This window comes from Cavia porcellus, unplaced genomic scaffold (genome assembly GCF_034190915.1).
Source record: "Cavia porcellus strain 051 isolate PalLab524CR breed Dunkin Hartley unplaced genomic scaffold, mCavPor4.1 scaffold_1, whole genome shotgun sequence".
Taxonomy (NCBI): domain Eukaryota; kingdom Metazoa; phylum Chordata; class Mammalia; order Rodentia; family Caviidae; genus Cavia; species Cavia porcellus.
Window position 1 is genome coordinate 100,450,912 of NW_026947484.1, and position 12,768 is coordinate 100,463,679.

At 36.3% G+C, this 12,768-nt stretch overlaps 1 long non-coding RNA gene across 1 annotated transcript; it reads right to left on the reverse strand.

Annotated features, from left to right (window-relative positions):
- Positions 1-3,098: 3,098 nt before the first annotated feature.
- On the reverse strand, positions 3,099-11,227 carry LOC134471783 (uncharacterized). The gene is made up of 3 exons (XR_010041440.1): positions 11,148-11,227; positions 7,627-7,697; positions 3,099-3,474 (listed from the first exon to the last, which is right to left on the reverse strand). It is a non-coding gene; the product is annotated as an uncharacterized LOC134471783 (long non-coding RNA).
- Positions 11,228-12,768: the final 1,541 nt, after the last annotated feature.

The following is a 12,768-nucleotide window of genomic DNA, read 5'->3' on the forward strand; positions in this document are numbered from 1 at the left end:
ACAATTACTAGCCCTACATCATCAATGATTAACAATATAGTTTGCAAACTAGATGTATTTTATCCACCAAGGATGTATCCCTTTTGTACCTCTAATGTTCAAAAAACAAAATCTGAGGGAATCTGATTATTCTTTCCCTTTCTAAAGTGTTTAGGAAGTTTCCTCTCATAGTTGCACAATAATCTGCTTGTCTAGAGTTAGGTTTATGAGTCAGACTGCTCATATTTACACCAATCTTTCCCTTCACAGCAGAAAACTGTTATTCTTTAGCAAAGCACGGAGAAGATTAGTATATAGGTCCTCTAACCTCTTCATGTGAACTCCTTACACATCGTCTTTGGGATAATCCTGATATCTTATTGTAACTTACTTCCTTACTTTACGAAACACGTGAGCAACCTGGCTTGCAATGCCATTTCTCGATAGAAAAACTGACCTATTTTCTGAAGTAAAATATATTCTCCTTTTGAAACAAGTTGGTCTTACCTATGAGATACTACTATGTCATAGGCATCTTACACTAGCCTTATAAATAGAAAATAAAGATTTTAGTAAGTCTATGGTATTTTATCAGCTAACATGTGTAATACTTAACAAGGTTTAAATTCAGATGCATCCACTATTTTCTGAAATTTAAAGTTATTTTATTCCATGACTTTAGTAAGATCAATGCGCTCTAGACAAATAGATCATTTATTTCTGGTTATCTAAATAACCTAACCTTTTCTCATTTTGGGAAAAAGCATTTATGACAGCTAATAGGTAATGTGATTGTCTCATGCATGCACACATTATCACTCAACCTAACACATATTATCCATCTTACAATTTCCACAGAAGTATTATACATAATAATTCAAGAGAAATTCATGAAGGTACTGCTGTATTTCTACCTTGGGGCTTTTTAATATCTTATAAATAACAAGCATGAATTACTTAAGTCCCTCAGCAGAAATACAACCTTATAATGGTACACTTATCACACATTATCCTTCATGCAGTTCTCATCATCATCTAATTAGGAAAGTTTCCATTTGTATCAATCATATACTTTCATAATTAATTTACTGCATCAAAATTTTTCATGTCCCACTACACGAATAACTTACAAGCTATTAGAACTGATGTGGAAAAGAAGAACCCATATATATTTGTTCCATTTAACTGTGTCCTAAGAGACCATTTCCAACACGTGCTGTAGAATTTCCTTTGGGTTCAGAATGAGGGCAATTTCCACTGGGCACAGATGCTCAAAACTGGCTCAGAGTATTTAATACTCACTCTCCCACTCTCCACAGACTTCTAATAACCACCTAGAAAAGCATTTAATTTCTTCAGGAATATCTCTAAACCCTTTCCTACATCTTTTAGCTTTGTCCATATGGATAGGATGCAAAAGACAGAACGTATGTCACAGCTTGTCTGTTGTTGCTCGTTGCTAGCTGCCTTCTGCCTGACATGAACCAATTCGCCTCTGCGATGCCCCTCTGCCATGCCACCCTGCCTTGAAGCCAACTAACTGTGGACTGAAACCGCTACAAATTGTGAGCCAAATAAGCCTCTCCTCTTTTAACTTTGAGAGTTGCTATTTTGTCTTAGCAATGAGAAAAATCACTAAGGCAATGCTGATATCTAACGGTGGTTATTGGAGGAGACGGATGGTTGTGTACAACACATCAGTAAGCAGTTGCTTCACTTTTTTAAAATGATCATTTACTGTGAAGAGAATTTCAGAGAATTAGGGCTGGACATTTTCTACTGCTACCTTTGATTTCTTATTAACTTAAAGATCAATTGAATATCTACATGTATTATATCATTCTGTTCTTTTTTAAAGATAGTTTTTATTATTTACAATTTACAAATACATTTCTGTGAGGAGACAATAGTATTGTTTACTCAGCTCGTACCCAGGCAATAAACTCTAGAGTTGGGGTTTGAATTTAAGAAAGCTTACTCTTAAAAGTCATTGTTTTTAATCTGCCTTACCTATAAATTTACATATACATTGAACCCAGTCCTGAAATGGAATTCAGAAAAACTTTATGAGGTCAGTTAGTGAAGGTTATGAGAGTGAAAAGATATTTTAACTTCTCTAGCTTTGTCACTTTAACTAAACTTTTTTTGCAGAATCATCCCATAAAATTTAATCAAATGAAAATGACAATAGAATTTTTAGAACTACTTTATATCATGCATCATCACTGACTTTTTTAAAGCCTACATTCTACTGAACATCATTTTAAATACAGTCAAAATATCTTTACCTGAATATTTAAACCGTGTTCTTCCTTTTAAAAAAAATCACAGTTAACAGAGCATGCTGGCATGCATCTGTAAGCCCAATAATCTGGGAAGACAAGGCAGAAAGATCAGAAATTCAAGCCCACTCTGGGAAATTTAGTGAGACCATGTCTCAAGAAAAAAGACGAAAAATAAAGAAGGGTAGGTTTATAACTCACAAGCAGAGCACTAGACTTGACCTTGGGAATGCTAGTTCACTCTCGAGTGCTGGAAAGAAAAATCAGAGTTAATATTCCAATGTATTTGATTTTAATCCTTAAAAAATAATAATTTAACTTAGCTGAAAGTCATTTTCAATAAACATTTTAAATTTGATTTATTTTATTCTTATGAAATTATCTTGGAATTCTACATCATTTAATATATGTATAAATTTAGAATAATGATAGAATCAAACCAGGATATATGAATATACAGAAGAAGAATTGTCATTATTAGTGCTTTGTTCATCATAGTGTCTGCCTACTAAAATATTGTCTCACAATATTTAATACATTTAATATATAAAATATATATAATGTAACATATATAGTATAAGTATATACTATTTATATATAGTTAGTTATTTATATACTGTACTATACTATGTAGTATATAATTATATATAAATATATAACTAACTTACTGTATATTGTCTATAACTATCTATGATGATGCGCCTTTTTCTCATTTATTATTTATGTTTCCAAGAAAGCATGTTAGTACACAGGAATATCCACATTGTCAAACCAGGCTCACATAAATTAGTGAAGCACCAAATGCAAACCCACGTAATGTTTTCAAAGATACAGGCAACCAAGAGGTATAGACAAACTAGGCTGGACTCCAAGGACTTCAAGGGCAGCTCCACAGGGACATAGGATTGTGTTAGACATAAGATCTTCTGGCACAGACCAAAAGCTGAGTTCTCCTAGTGAGGTCTGTGAGATTTCTTCTATCATGGGACACATTTACATTCTGAAAAATTTCTATTTCATACCTAGAGGATTACTCAGCTTAAGTGACATTCTCCAGGGAACAGTGTCTCAAAAATATGAGCTTATTCAGCAGAAATAATTGCTTACCCATGGACTGTTACTGAGGCCTTTCTGTGGTAACCCATCCTTGCAGCACAAACCGTGGAAAGGGTTTGACTGATTCCCTGTTCATCTTTCTCCTGGAGGGATTTCTCTGGGAAAAAGAGTGAATGAACAGCAGAACGGCTGATGCAACATTCTCCTCCCAGAGATTACTTAGTAAGGTGCATTTTTCTCACTTTTTCTTTGCCTGTTTTCACAGAGAAAATGCTGTCAAAGACAAGACCTCCATCAATAGCCCTGTATACAAGTCACACCAGAGATTTTCTGGTTTTGAAGGAATTAGTCTGACTGATTTTGTAAAATAATGTTATCTGAGTAAAAGACATAAGAAACCAGGCCACTTATGGTTAGCACAGCAGTTTTCCCTCATTATCTTGGAAAAAAGAGAAAAAAGGTCCGTGTTTTCTTTCATAGTGAGAACATCTCACTATGAACTGAGATGCTAAGAGCACCTGATATCTTCAAAATGGTACTCATGAGAACACATACTTGTAGTCCAATATGTGGTAGAAAAGAAACTTTTATTCCCACTCAAGTATTCTAGAACAATGAGCGTTCTCTAGAAGTGGAGTGAATAAGGAAGTTAAAGGGAATTGTACATATGGATTGTCCCTCAAACTAGGTAGGAGACAGTAGCAACTAACAGCACACTGACAAAGGCTGCCTCTTGCTGCAGCCTTGGATATTGCCTGAAAATATTATTGTTCCCAGATAATTTCTTCAGAAAAACACGGGAAAGCACCAAACTGTGTAAAAGCTAAGTTACAGCCTGGCCAGCTACACCAGTGTCCGTCTATAAGGCATTGCCCTTTTGTGTGTTAGAGTTAATACCACAGATCCCACTGAGTTAGCCACAGGTCTCTGAAGATGAATCCAAGACTCAGAGCAAACCACATAAGACAGTGAGGCTCTAGTTTTGAGTGTGACCAGGCTGGGGAGAACCAGCAGCAGTGGCTGAGGGGGCAGGGCTCCAACAGTGTCGGTGGGATAGGCATCCTTGGGGTGCTCCAGGATGCAGCTGCCGTGAGCTTCCACACAAGATTGTATAATCAGTGTTCAGATGGCAGAGGTTGGCTCTCCAAGATGTCATTATGTAGACTCGAGTTGGACAGTGGTTGGAATAATCAGTCCAGGATGATTTTGTGGATAGAAAGGAGGGACAGAGGGAGGGAAGAAAGGACAGAGCAGTTTTGAAATAATAATAGGAGGAAGAATTTTGAGTTTCCTAAACCTGCAAAAGTATGAATAAGAAACTTGACCTGTCTTTTTCTCCAGAAAACAGCATGGATCTTGCTGTGCAGGTTTTACAAACGTGAATTATGTCCCTTGGTTAGTGCAGTGGATTAGCCTAACTGTAATTGGTGAAGCTGGTCATTTCTCTGAGGACAGAAGGAAAGAAAACACTGAGTATTCTATAATTGCATGAGCAGCAGTAAATGTATTTTAGTTCAGCTTAATTATTTGCCTATCTAACATTCCATCTTAGTAAAACTAAGACAAAAGGGACTCTGAATCTGGCCTTGACAACTAATCACACTGAGGTAGAGAGAAGACGGGGTAAATCATCCACCATAACCGCATTTGCCCTACCGTCGTGAAGAACAAGTCCTGAGCCCTCAGATTCCTGTGCCTGCATTGTGCTGGTGTGATAGATGCCTGCTCCTTGGCCAGTAAGGTCTCTGGGAGTGTACTTTTCTACAAACTAACTCATATTTACGCACATACACCCACATACATACTTATAGAAGACATTCATCTATTCTTTTTTATGCATTTAAATATTTCCACTTGTTTCTATTATCTTACTATTTAAAAAGTACTAACTGACGAGGGAAACCGTTCTGATTTTGCCATATTCTTCCCACTGCTGTCCCTGACTCTTCATGGCAAGGACTAGGAGAATGAGCACCAAAACTCTCACTGCGTGCAGCATCTGCCATGCGTTCATCTTCCTCTTGCCCTTCTCTGTCTATATTGAAAACTTCTTTATCAATATGCCCATTATTAATAAATACAAATCAATAAAATTAAAATTTAATGTCATAAAATATGAGACAAGTAGAAACATGTTAAATTTCTTCCCTACTTGCTCCAAAGAAATAATTATCTTAAGCCTAAAAAATGTAAATTCTTGGTCTTTTGTCTTTTGACTTGACTTTACTAGGTTTGGTTAACTTAGCTTACCTAGCTCATTTAGAGTGATCACATTTTACCAATGTTAAATATTCTTCCTACAGTCCCTCTGATTTGTGAAATTCATGCAAACTGACACATTAAATAGACAAACTAAGGTTCTACTTCCCAAAATCTTAGTTGATTGGAAAATATGTAGAAACACTGTTTACAATGGATTCCCTAAAGATTCTAGAACACATGTTCATCAAAAGACTCCAGTTCCTCATTTCTGAATTTGTTTCTGGCAGTGTTTTAATCTAAAGTCTCAAAAATCTCTTAATGCAAACACCTAAAAATGCTTGTCAAAATACTTTTAAAAATCGTTCTAATGAACTCACAAGAATGTAAGGGTGGTCTCCAGAGGCTAGAATTCAAAAGAATGACGGGAATCAGAATGGCAGGTTTTTGCTAAAGTGATGATTGCCCTAGGGGAACTTGTCAATCTCAGCATCCAGAGGTTTAGGTCCTTCTTTTTCTAGCAGGGTTCCACTATGTATCATAGTCCTTCCTTGAACTGACACTGTAGATCAGTCTGGTCTTGAACTCACAGCTCACAGTGATCCTCCTACCTCATTCTCCTGAGTGCTGGTCTTATACGTATGCACCACTATACCTAGCAAGAAGGTTTTAATGTTTGCTCCCAGAACAACAGAAATGACCTTGAACCTAAACTAGATGATACAAGAGAACAGTAATTGCTTTAAAAGGGAAAACTGAGAAGTACGATGCCCTCACTGAAAGGTAGACTAGAAAACATCCAAGACAGAGAAACTTGTTTATCTTACCTCGAGATCTGCTAAGAAACATCTGCTAAGAGCTCAGTGTGAACTGAACACAAGAACTTTCTCGACACAGGTTTGGTGTAAGTATGCTTAGAAACTCCAAGATTAAAACAGTACCCCAAGTTAGTTTTTAGTTAGTATTAACTCCTGAAAAACTGTCAATAAATGAAAATTATGGACAGAAGTCAATGAAAATTATATCTGGCAGGTCCACTCTTGTAGATCTTGCTGGATTTCCACAGATACATCTCTACCATGTATGAATCACAATAAATCAAGAAAAATACACAGGAGCTAAACCTACTCAAGTAAGATCAGCAGAAAAAAATGCAACTATAAGATCTCAAAGAATCAACATGTACAACACATAACATGCATATATTTAAAATGTTTCAGTAAATATAATGTTATCAAAACATGGAGTAGTAAAATATTAAAATTGGAAAAACATGAAAATATGAAAAAATGGGAATGATAGGAATAGTATAAAATAAATAAAATAAAATTGAATGGATGTATTAGATTAAATAAAAGACAAAGATTGTATTGTCACATAGAAGAAATTTACAAAGTATGCCTCAAAAGAGACAAAGATATGGCAAATACGAGAGGCAGGAAGATGGCACGAGGAAGATTAGTATATGTCTAACTGGAGTTAAAGCAGAATGTGAAACATAAGAAAGAACACATGTAGCAAAATAATAGCAATTATTTTAATATTTGATGAAAAATACACAAATCTTCAGTCTCCGCTAGCAAATTAAAAAACAAAAGAATACAATAAATACATTACAACAAATCTTACTGAACTCGCGGCCACAAAAGACCATGAGATTTTAAAAGAGGATGACTGAATACACACAAATGAAACCTCAACAATAACAGAAAATGATAGAGGTTTCTGTAATCTAAACAAGTTAAGTCAAAGCATGTTCTTCTGAGATGAGTGTAAGAAAATCACATTTGCTTTCCTTCCTTGAGGAGCCTCTTGATAGGGGACAATAACATTCTACGAATTACCCTAAGTGATAACTTTGTGTTTTAAGTACACTCAGGTGGGATGCTCATGAGTGCATCCCTGAAGCCCACAGCTCCTAACAGTGCTTATTTGGTGTTCCATGTAGTAAAATGACAACATGCTCTATCTGTAGAATAGAGATCGTGTGTGCCTGCCTATGCAACAGAGCCGTTTCTTCTCGAACTGCCCTTCATGTCTAACCAAGGCAGCCACACACTTTGGACTCATCCAGTGGCTGTAGCGTAGGTTGAAAGAACACATGCTCTACCTTTCATGGGCGGGTCTGTGTGCCATCCTGTTAGCCACCTTTTCTTGGTGCTGAGGCACAGTTCCTGACACCTAGGAGTAAAAGAGAAATAAAGGTTTACTTTAGCTTATAGTTTCAAGGAATTCAGTCCATCATAGTGCAAAAAAAACATGATAGAAGGGTATGGCACAGTAAATCTGGGAAGCACAGCAGAGAGATAGTGCAAGAGAAAGAGACGAGTGATTAGACATGGCTACAAGGTCTTACCTCCATGACCCATGCAGACACACCCACCAGAGTGCTCCACCAACACCCCTGGAGACTCCCAAGTCAATCAGGTTGACACAGTCAGACTAAACCGTCACACGAGCAAATCCATAACACTTTGCTTTCTTCATTTTCTTGTCACTAAGAGGCACCTAATTGTGGTCTTATAATAACATGACTTATCATGTCTTTTTTTGTGACTGTCTCTCAAAAGGCAAGGTTAGTGGTCATTTAAATAAAATAATGAATATAAAACACCAAATACAGAATCATAAACTCTGTAGGTGCTCAATTGTTTTCTTTCATGATTTTTTTCCGTTCTGTATATATAGTCAAGAAGAATCAGTGTTTTTCAATCCAATTTTTATATTCTTAGAAGGAGTCATGAAATTTTTGACACATTAACACATTTATCTTCCTCCAGTGTAAAAAAAGAAAAGCAAAACCCTCCCAAAATAATTCTAAAAATTTAGGAGATAGTAAGCAAAATATTTTTATACTGTCTTCAGGACAGAAGAATTGGAATCTCATGGGCTGATGAAAATCAGCTGTATCCATAGGTTTTTGAATTCTTCAGTTTACATGCACCACTTCTGGTCTAGAAAAACCAGCGTGATTAGGAAGATTAGGACAGGAAAAATACCTCCCACAGTTAGTTTAAGTTTAGCTACTTCTCAGGGCCATGTGTCCTCATTAATACAGAGCACAACTCTAACTTATATTTATCTGCTTTCCTGTATTGTTCCAAAAGAAAAAAAATAGTATTCACGCATAATCATGATACGAATGTCAGAACAGGATCCTCTCAGTATTTCTAGCATTATGCATTTCCTTTAAAACTCATTGTCTCACTTGTAAAATGGATAAAATATCCCTATCATAGTACAGAGCCCTTCTGATTAAAACATCCACCTCTCTCAAGGTGAATGCTAAATTCTGTGCTTGGCATCAGGAGACTTAATGTTTTTTCTCTCCTTCCCCTCTGGAGACAGCTAGTGTCAGCCTTTTCCTGATACTCTTTATTTGGTCCAGCTAAAATATAGTCATCTCCAGAATAAGCAAATTCTCTTGGGATATATGGTTGCTTTCCTCAAAAGATATTTCTTCCTCTATCTCATCACCAGTTACTTTTTATCCAACTTTTGTACTCAAGTTTGATGTGACAATCGAACAATTTCTGTGAATCAGGTATGGGATGTCTTCACAACATATACATTTCCCATCTGTCATTATTTTTCACTTTTCTTTAATGCTCTTTTTTTCTGAGTGGCTTAAAATTACACATTTAAAAAACCGTGTGTGAAACCACTCTTCAATCCTCAAAGAAAGTAAGTCCTCAGTTATTCGATTTGTCATTGGTTAGTGGTGAAAACCCCTTCTTCCATGACTGAAGCTGAAGCCCTGTCAAGTTATAAGACAGGAAGGTGTTTGGATACTGTGTGTATTTTGTTGTGCATCCTGAAAAAATCAAACTTTTAGAAAAACTAAAAAAAACAAACAAACAAACAAAAAAAAAAAAACTTTGTGATTATCAATTTGTTTCTTTGAATCAGAAAGCCAGCCAAAAGAAAAGCAAGGAGATCATAGTACTAAATGGAAATGGTTACACTTTTGTTCTTGGAAGTAGGTTGAGGGGATCATTTAAAGCAAAGATCTCTAAAGGCATTGTTGATAAATTATCTTCAGGACTCTACTGCAACTTTGAGCTAGATTACATACACACATAGAGAATCACCATGGAATGCAATCTCATGAATACTTTGAAGGTAGCACAGACTGGTATCCATGCCCACAAACATCAGAAGACTTATCCTGGAACCTCAGAAAGGATGAGAAATTTCTTGAAACCCATATTAATTGCTATAGCCATTAGACCACCTTGTCATCCTCTGAGATTTATTGAAGTTATGTATGCAATGAGAGCTGGTCACAGGATGAATCAAATAAAGTTGTCCTTGGAGAGATCACACACACACACACACACACACACACACACACACACACACATATATATATATATATATATATATATATATATATTAGCTAAGGCTTTTTAAAAGACTTTGATCAAAGCAAATCACAAGGTTGAATTGTGGCTGAAACCAGAAGAATTCAGTCTTTTTATCATTCATAAGACCAGAAGTAAAACTGGAGCAAAAGCAAGTGATCTCAGCAGTTAATTCCTGTGTCTAAGGTGTTATTTTATTCATTCAATACACATGGAGGGTGTACAGAAAGTGCCACATGTAAAAATATGAAAGCCACAACTGTGGTAAGGAAGATTTTAAAAGAACCGAGCTGCATTATGAACATGTGCTCACTCCCCAAGATGACTGCAGGTAGCATGCATTGCAAACGTGTACTAATAAAAAACTTAAAAACATGAACATTAATAAAAGACCAAAACAATGCAACTAAATAAAGTCTCACATCTAAACTGCAAGAGAAAAAAAACGCAGGCACATTTACTGTGAAAAGAATACAAAACAGAAAAGTGAATTTGAATTTCTTGAATGAAGGAGTTATATTTTTCATATATGCTTTTAGCTAAACAAAGCACAAAATATATGTTAAATAAATGTTGATAGGATTTAAGTCTTTGATGGGGTAAACTGGAAATCATGGACAGAAAAAGAAAGCAGCACTACAGTATCAATTGTAAGTCTTCTGCATTGAAAATCCACAGGTAGGGGTGAATGAACCAAATCTAGCTTGGTACCACTTTTTAAAAATAAAGTTTTATTGAAATGCAGTTTACCAGTCCTCCTCTCTGTCTCTTTCTGTCTCTCTCCATCTCTCTGTCTCTCTCCATCTTTCTGTCTCTCTCTGTCTTGCTGTCTGTGTGTGTGTGTGTGTTGCCTTTTTTTCCTCCTCCTTCACTCCATATCCTAAATACACTCACATATGCATTTAGTTAAGTACAGTTTATGGCTACTTTCATACTTGAAGGACAAAGTTGCACAAAGAATTTGTGAGGTGTGATTAAACAATATGTAGAACATTTAAAATTTTTTTAAAATTACAGCCATGTGTGATGGCACACTTCTGTAATCCCAGCACTTAGGAGACTGAGGTAAGAGGATCATTGCAAGTCAAGACCAGCCTGGGCTACAAAGTGAGCCCAAGATCAGCCTGAACCACATAGCGAGACCCTGTCTCAAAAAGACAAAGTAAATAAATAAATAAATAAATAAATCACAAAGCAATAAATATTATTACACATCCCCTTCAACACATTAACCAACTCTTTCTTGTTTCTAATATATTTATCCTACCTTTCTGGTCACTTTCTAAAGCAATTCTGGAAGTCTCAGTGAATTGTGCTGCTCTCTGGATGTCCTGAAGTGATTCAGAATGTTTGCTCTTTATGAATGTTTGGACTTTAGGGGAAAAGCCACAAGTTACACAATGCTAGAGGAAGGCACATTTATTGTTTCACAAGCCTGCCTTTCTGTTGGATGGCACCCAGCAGAAGGATTCATCATATTTTGTAAATCACATTCCGTAATAGCATGAAAGAGAACTAACAGAACTGCTTCCAAATGGCAAAGGTGATGGTATTAGGGTTTTTAAAAAGTGAGGGCGGAGTATTTTTAGAGAAGTTAATAAGAATGTGTCTTTTACTATAATGTTTTAAAAATGTGAATACTCAATGTTTATTTTGGTCACACTGAGTGTGCCCCATAATGTCTAAAATGTTCGCTCTCATCTGTCATGAGACTGACTCCTGCCTATGTGATCATTTACACTGTGAGATTAGGAGAGCAGCCGTGACTTGACAGCTATGATCACTCATTTTAGCCTGGTTGTATTACAGTGCTCATACTTAGCTATGGTTTGTGTTGAGATCCCCCACCCTCACCAAGCTTCATGCAGTCATGGAGGCAGCCGAGTCTAGTGTTTGTGATCGGTTCCTTCTCTAAACTGCATTTGGTGGTGAGAAAGCTGCACCCAGGGTTGGGGAACCGACATACAATATAACAGAGGACAGAGGCCTGTTTTCCCCTTTTTGTTGTTTGACTCTTGTTGCTTGCAGCCACTATGAATGGCTGCCCCTTAGCAACCCTGCCTTGGAGCTAGCTCCAAAAATTGTAAGCTAAATAAACTTTTCTTTCCCTAATTTTAAGCATCAGGTATTTTGTCTCAGCAATCAGAGAAAATTAACCAAGACATACAGTCTTAGCAAATCAGCATAGGCTGAGGCTTTGGTGCTAGATATAGATGAAAATAAATAAATAAATAAATAAACACACAGTAATCAAATAAACAAAAAAGAATAAAACAAAATCCAACAAAACAATGAAAATGATGTGGTTTCCTGACCCATATCACTTCCTTGTGAGGCCTAGATTTCACCCCAGGCAGTCCAGGAATGGTGCAGACTCAAGGAAAGAGATTTGGGTGTGGCTGTCTCCACTCCAGCAGTGTGGTGTTACTTTCCAGGCCAGGATCACTTCTAATAAGGGCCCTGGTGCAGGCTCATGCTGATAGGCTTGGGTGTGGCTGTCCACAAAGCAATGCCATGCACCAGCTTCTGCCAGTATAATCAGATTTTAAAAGATTATGCTCAGAGAGTTCTGAATTTGAATGTTGGGCTCCAGGGTTTGTGATGCTATGCGATTTGAGATGAGCGATTTAACTTGTAAATAATTATCGAAAAATTTCTCTTCTAAAAAACAGGAGTGCAAATTTTCATTTCATAATATTGTTATGAGGGTTAAATAATAACTATAGTATTGGCTGTTAATAAGTATTCAGTAAATATGTTTTATTATTTCATCAAATTAACCAATTAAACTTTTAGTGGGCTTTCATTTTCTCTCCAAGAGGTTTTTTTTTGTTTGTTTGTTTGTTTTTTTTTTTGTTTTGTTTTGTTTTCTTAAAAAGTAGGAGACA